Consider the following 6,496-nt stretch of genomic DNA (forward strand, 5'->3'; position numbering starts at 1 on the left):
ATGTGCTGTAAGGTCACACAGTCCTGCTGCAAAGCCCAGATGTGCTGTTCTGTTACACAGTCCTGTTGTACTGTCCATATGTGCTGTGAAGTCACAGGGCACTGTTGCCTTTCCCAGGTGTCCTGTGATGTCACAGAACACTGTACCAGTGCCTAGTGATGCTGTTATATATCACAGCAGTGATTGAGTGCTCAGATGTCTTGTAATGTCACAGAGCACTGTAGCAGTGTGCAGTTGAGATAAGACGTTATAGAGCACTGTTGCAGTGCCCAGATGTGCTGTGATGCCACAGAGTCCTGTTTCAGTGCCCAGATATGATGTGAAGCCTTAGAGCACTGCTACAGTGCCCAGACGTCCTGTGATGTCACACAGCACTGTTGCAGTGCCCAGTGGTGATGTGACGTCACAGAATACTGCCGCAGTGTCCGGATGTGATGTGATGTCACAGAGCCCCATTCCTGTGCCTAGCTAAACAATGATGTCACAGAGCAATGTAGTGCTGCCCAGATGTGCTGTGATGAAACACGCATAGCACAACCTCTGCAATGCCCACATCTCCTGCAGTGTCACACAGCCATGTTGCAGTACCTAGTTGTGCTGTGATGTCACAGAGCACTGTTGCAGTGCCAACGTCTGCTGTCATGCCACAGAAACCCGTTTCAGTGCCCAGATATGATGTGAAGTTTTAGAGCACTGTTACAGTGCCCAAAAGTGCTGTCATGTCACACAGTCCGGCTGCAAAGCCCAGATGGGCTGTTGTATTACACACTCCTGTTGCAGTGCACAGACCTTCTGTGTTGTCACAGAGCACGGTAGCAGTGCCCAGATGAGCTCTGATATCACAGAGCCTCTCTGCAATTCTCAAATGTGATTTGATGTCACATAGCCATGCTGCAGTTTCCAGATGTGATCACACTTATTGTTTTCTGTTAACAGAATGACTGACTGTGCCTTTGTGTTCTCTTGGTCTACAGAAGAATCCTGAAACAAATACACACGTATTTTTAACAGCTTCTGTGTATCCACTACTTTGTGATCAAATGCACTATTAACCTGGTAACGGTTTGTCAAACCTTTATCGCATTACAGAAGTTGTCAGGCATGCTGTGTACACGATGAGCAAAGATTCTTGGAGAAGGAAAACTGAAATGTGTCACACAAGTGGCATCTGTAGCTTCCAAAGACTGCATGCATTCATCTGTTAAAGCTAAGCACACGGTTTATACACACTTGTAAGTGTACTGCTCAAAGCATGTGAAGTGTGACATCACTTTAACAGTGGCTGTTTCCATCTCTCCATCCACTGATTTAAGCATTAAGAAAAAAGGTCCTTCCCAAACCACTTTGTCATGGTTTGCCATGACAGCCTTTTCTGGTGAGGGGGAAGGGGCTGTAAAGATGACTCCTGGAAGAAGTTGCTTGCAGCTCTCCCCAGCTCTGAGCCAGACCCACTGCTGGGGCTGAGCCAATGAGACACCTCCACCATCACTTTGTAACAAGAAGCCTGAAGAGGAGGTTTCTTCCTCCATTCTTCTTTCTTCTGCCCTGTCTTCTTCTGGCTGGTGGTGGTGCAAGGAGTAGGAACAGTGAGAGAAACAACCATGCAGACTCCAAGGTCAGTGATGAAAGAGAGGAGGAGGTGTGCTGGAGTAGAGCCCTCCCTGCATTCTATGGAGAGAATTGGTGAAGCTGAGGTTTGTTTGCATTTCTTTAAAGACCCTACAGCAGCGGTAGAGACTCATTTTGCTAAAGCTGGCCCCAGTCCAGGGGCAGCGATTCACTTCATTATTGGCCCCGAGTCAGGGGCAGTGATTTCCTTCTTTATCACTATGGCTGGAGCAGGTCATGTCCTGAAGGAGGGACCAATATCCACAGCTGTAACTGTGGGGAGGAACCATATTGGGATTTATCAAAATGAGACAGAACATAGATAAAAATGTCATCATGAATGCATTCTGTGTCAGACATTCCTGTCAGCCTTTCTTCTAGCTGGCAGAAGGGCAGGGTTTGGGCTATTTTTAGCAGAAGTAGTTAAATTACAAATTCACAAACCTCCTTTATTCTTAGAAGTCAAGATATTTTAGTTTGTTATATCTTAATAATTAAAAACCCCACTTACCTGTGTAAAATGATGCTCACCCGATGAACCATTTCTGCCTCATCTCCTGAATTAGTGAATGTCAGCACCTTCTGAAGATTACTGCGGGTAAAAGCCAGTATTTTGAGTAACACAGCGGTTCTTTCACTGTCCATACAAGGCTGTACAACCTAAAGGTGGATACAAACCAGAGGGCTGGTAATTCATGTAATCTAGACATGCTTTACTGTGTGTTTCTTCTTTTAAGAAGCACGAAGCATTGTTATATGCCAAAGAACATTGGTAAATCCTAAATCTTCTGTTAAACTTATAATGTACAATATACAATTCTCACACAGGGTGTGAATTTCTGACAGCTTCCAGAAGCAAAATTAAAACCCATCACAATCAAAATCTCACATCGCTATTTTCTTATACGTGTGATTTTTGATGATTTGTCAGTGTTGAAGTTTCTCATTGAAGTACCACTGAAGAAGTTTCACACTCCATAAGCACAGTGCACTACCTCAGATAGTCTTAAACAAAAGCCCCAAAACATGGACATTTGCAGTGCTGCCAAATCACTAGACTTTTCACAAAAAGTGATGTTTTTCCAGTTTCATTTCATGCTCAGAATGTCTGGTCTTAGAGACTTCCCAACATTTTCAATTCCCAAATGATTATGTTTTGAGTCATTGAAGAATTCAGATCATCCTTGTAACATTTTATACAATTGTTCAGCTCTATACCACACTGACTGGAAGTTCCATGAGAAGACACCTCAGGATATACAGTAGCTTTCTCAAAATATTAGGTCAAATTAATTTCTGCACTGTGTGGCACAGAGCAGTCAAACAAGCATTTTACTAGCTCTGTCTTTGGAAAACTCACTTGTAGTTCTGCCACTCAATCAACAACCACAAAAACATTCTGAACATTCTGGTCAAAACAATTAAGACAGCCTACATTGCATTCAAGCGTCATTAAGACGACAGAAGTATTCTTACTTCGTCAGATTTTCACACTTTTAGCTGCTTCTTTGTTCTGCCCAAGTATTAACAACATTGGATGAAGCTGTCTGGAGCATCTCTGGTATGTTTTCAGTAGCTCAAAAACAAGTTGTGCCTCCTTCCACCCAGGACACAAGATAAGTGCTAGTGGCTAGGTGTGGATGTACAAAAGAGTTACAGTAGAGCATGAGACAACTGTTTAGAATCTTAGTCATTGTACTATTTCAGAATTTAGGGCAAAACTAAAATGCGCAAAACAGGCCTTTCAATGCTTCAAACAGAAGCTTTTAACACCATATCACCTCTTAAATGCAGATGGTACAGGCCCGAGGAACCGTGCACCAAGCTGGAGACAAATGGATGTGCAGCAACACATTGTGAAAGATCCAAAAGTTTCATAGAAGCAGAAACATCTTGTCTTACTTGGAGCTGTGTGAGCCATTCTCAGTGGTCCCTTACAGCCTCAGTGAGTCTATGTTTCTGTGATCTAATGCATTAGAAAATGAATGACAATGTTTTAAAAATCAAACCAGACATTTCCATTTCACTATGTAACAGCCCCTTAAAAATCAAGCTTCATCGAGTATCAAAGTGATATGACATTAACCACTTGTTAGATACTACTTGATAAATAAGTAACAGACTCCCACACTCATGCAGTCCATCTCTGTCAATGTCTAAGCAGATGGCCTAAATAACCTGGGAAGCATCATGAAGATACTCTAAGATTCCATCAGATGCACCCATTCTCAACATGCACTACCTTTTGGATCATTCATTGACATTTGCACCTTAGAACACAAAGCCTGCAGTACTCTAATATATACATCCTCCACTCCTGTTTCTCAAGGTTTGTAGCAACTGCTCGACTGCAAAAGTGTAAGAATTGGTGGAATATACATGAAAGGATTATTTCCCTGATATGAGATGGCAACTGCATCACATCCTTGAGCTATTGGTGGCCAACAGTAAGATTCAGTGGAGTTAGGGCCTAAAACTTTTTTCCAAGCAAGTTCCTACAGAAAGAGAAATAAAGAGTTCTACCTGAAAATCGTGTGCTTGAAACACCAACAAGGCAACACAAAGCAATGAGCAATTTAAAAGCCTTTGACCCACTGCATAATACATTTCCTTAACACACAATATGATAAGAGTTCTTCTGGGATGAGGAGTTAAATTCTTACATCTCATTCAAATGCCATCATTTGTAGCAGTGGTTGATAGATCAGATGAAACTGTACAATTCTACAGTCTCTCTGAAGCATAATTTACTCAACCGTATGAACAACCTCCTACACATTCCTCAATCAAAATTAGCTACTATAGTATTTAGTATCTGAAAATTAAGGTATGATACTTATGAAAGCTATGAACCATATGAAATAGATGACAAAGGCAATACTTAGTAGATGGGTTTGAGCTTACATCCAACTTAAAAACTGTTTTTTTGAGAAGAATTAGCCAAAGAAATGCTAAACACAAATGAAGTACAACTCATACACACGTCACACAGAACAGTGCTGAGACTCCTACTGTCCCCTGACTTGCCCATTGCCTCTGTTTCTTGCTTTTTTTCTTTTTGTCTCTTCCCCTGCATTTTTTTTTTTGCCCCTCCTGTTTTCACAGAGGCACCACCAACTTTGCTGGCTTGCTGACCTTTGGTCTGGTCTTGTTGCTGATGTGGCTGGATTCAGTCCCTGGTGTCCCTCCACAAAGACCACTCTTGTAGCCTCAACACTACCCACACCTCCACATATATGACACACGTTTGCAGAGGTTTAAATGGAAGTTACATCCTGGAATTACCTGTTGCTCATTTTCAGTTCTATGTGTGTTCAAAGGATCGGAATTTAAGCACTGCTGAAGCCTGAGAAATATACAAATATTAAATTCAATGGAAATGCAAAAGGAAAGTGTAATCGATAAATATCACCAATATTTCTAAATGGCATGAAACAGTTCCCCTACAAAATATCTCTGATGTATTACCTGTGCCAACAAAAACCCTCAAATATGACAGAAGAAATCAAAAAGTATCATTTTGGATGTAAAATTTACTATTAGGTTTTAGGTATCTGAAAATAACCCAAAGGTTTTTTAACCAAGACAATTGGTGGGTTCCTCAACTTCAGAAGAAAATCAGATGGGACTGCAGGAAAAAGGTGTCTTAAAGTTGCAAAACCATGAAACAATGTATCTTTGCAACAGTTAAAACTTGAATTAAAAACACCCCTCAGGTTGTTTACATATGCAGCAAGTGATTTGCAGCATAATAAAAGCCTTGCACAAGTCAACTCAGTCAGATTTCATTCAGCTTGAAAACTTTATCAATCACACTAAGAATAAAAGAAGGCAACTGAATATGCTGAGTGTGCAGAAACGTACTGCCTCATCACAGCCTTGTTTTCAAGCTACTGTTTAGAAAGAATTGCTATTTTTACTGTGGTCTGGATAAGTATCAGCAGCTTCTAATGGCCTCCTTCCCCAATACCATGTGCACACATCTTGGCTTACCCTCTGCCCTTTTAGCTGTCTAAGAAGAGTAACTGGAAACATACTACAGCTCCTAATTATCTGGCTACACAATTGGTTCAAATATGTAACATACTGTACCATACCTGTCTGTGTGAACTGCTGGATTTTCCTTGAAAGGCAATCCTGGGATTGTTTTGACAATCTATCAAGAAAAGACAAACCCTTTTCTGGCAGTAAAATACTGTTTAAGAGCAACATTTTAGAAAAAAAAAGATTACTGAGCTCAAGGTGGTTTTCTTACCTAACCGAATTTTCTTCATTAAGAATCAAGCATGCAACAAGAACATCAACCACACAGGAGAATCAGTTCATGTTCACAGCTCAAGCTATAGCTTCTGGCAGCTCTTTCTTTGAAGAATCCGCCCCTGTATTCCCCCAACAACTACCAAAAGCTGGCCACACAAAACCACTACACATCTTCACAGCACTAGAGCAAGTGAGCACAAAAGGAGACACAACCTGTTCAAAGTCCATCGTTGCAATCTAAAAAATCAAAACCACCAGAACCACAAACTTGAAGGACAATGTTCTCTTTTAACTAGATCAAGAGTTAGTCCCAGATTTGTTACACGAAAGGACGTGATAGCTGACTACAGTATTCCTAATCTGCCTTACAGATGCTGCACTTAATTCATTCTGACATTTGAATAGAAAATCTAACACTTACAGATGTGGTAGTTTCATTGTCATCTGTGTTGGAGCTTTGTCATGTCTTTTCAAGAACAGAACCAGATACAGCAAGATCTAGAAAGACAATTTTAAAAGATGCAGAAACACGTTTGTGATTATCTGAATCTATGAAAGGCCAGTGTTTTTACAGTTGGTTGCAACTGACTTCTTTCTCTGCTTGTCTCATTTTCTAATGGCAAAAAGA

The 6,496-nt window shown here is 40.9% G+C and overlaps 1 long non-coding RNA gene across 2 annotated transcripts; it reads right to left on the reverse strand.

Annotated features, from left to right (window-relative positions):
* Positions 1-939: 939 nt before the first annotated feature.
* Positions 940-5,779, reverse strand: LOC133629489 (uncharacterized). Of its 2 annotated transcripts, none has more exons than XR_009821048.1 (5): positions 5,706-5,779; positions 4,894-4,954; positions 3,511-3,574; positions 2,120-2,268; positions 940-981 (listed from the first exon to the last, which is right to left on the reverse strand). It is a non-coding gene; the product is annotated as an uncharacterized LOC133629489 (long non-coding RNA). The 2 variants fall into 2 exon arrangements; XR_009821047.1 differs by lacking the exon at positions 940-981 and adding an exon at positions 1,389-1,668.
* Positions 5,780-6,496: the final 717 nt, after the last annotated feature.

This window comes from Colius striatus, unplaced genomic scaffold (genome assembly GCF_028858725.1).
Source record: "Colius striatus isolate bColStr4 unplaced genomic scaffold, bColStr4.1.hap1 scaffold_46, whole genome shotgun sequence".
In the NCBI taxonomy this organism is placed as follows: Eukaryota; Metazoa; Chordata; class Aves; order Coliiformes; family Coliidae; genus Colius; species Colius striatus.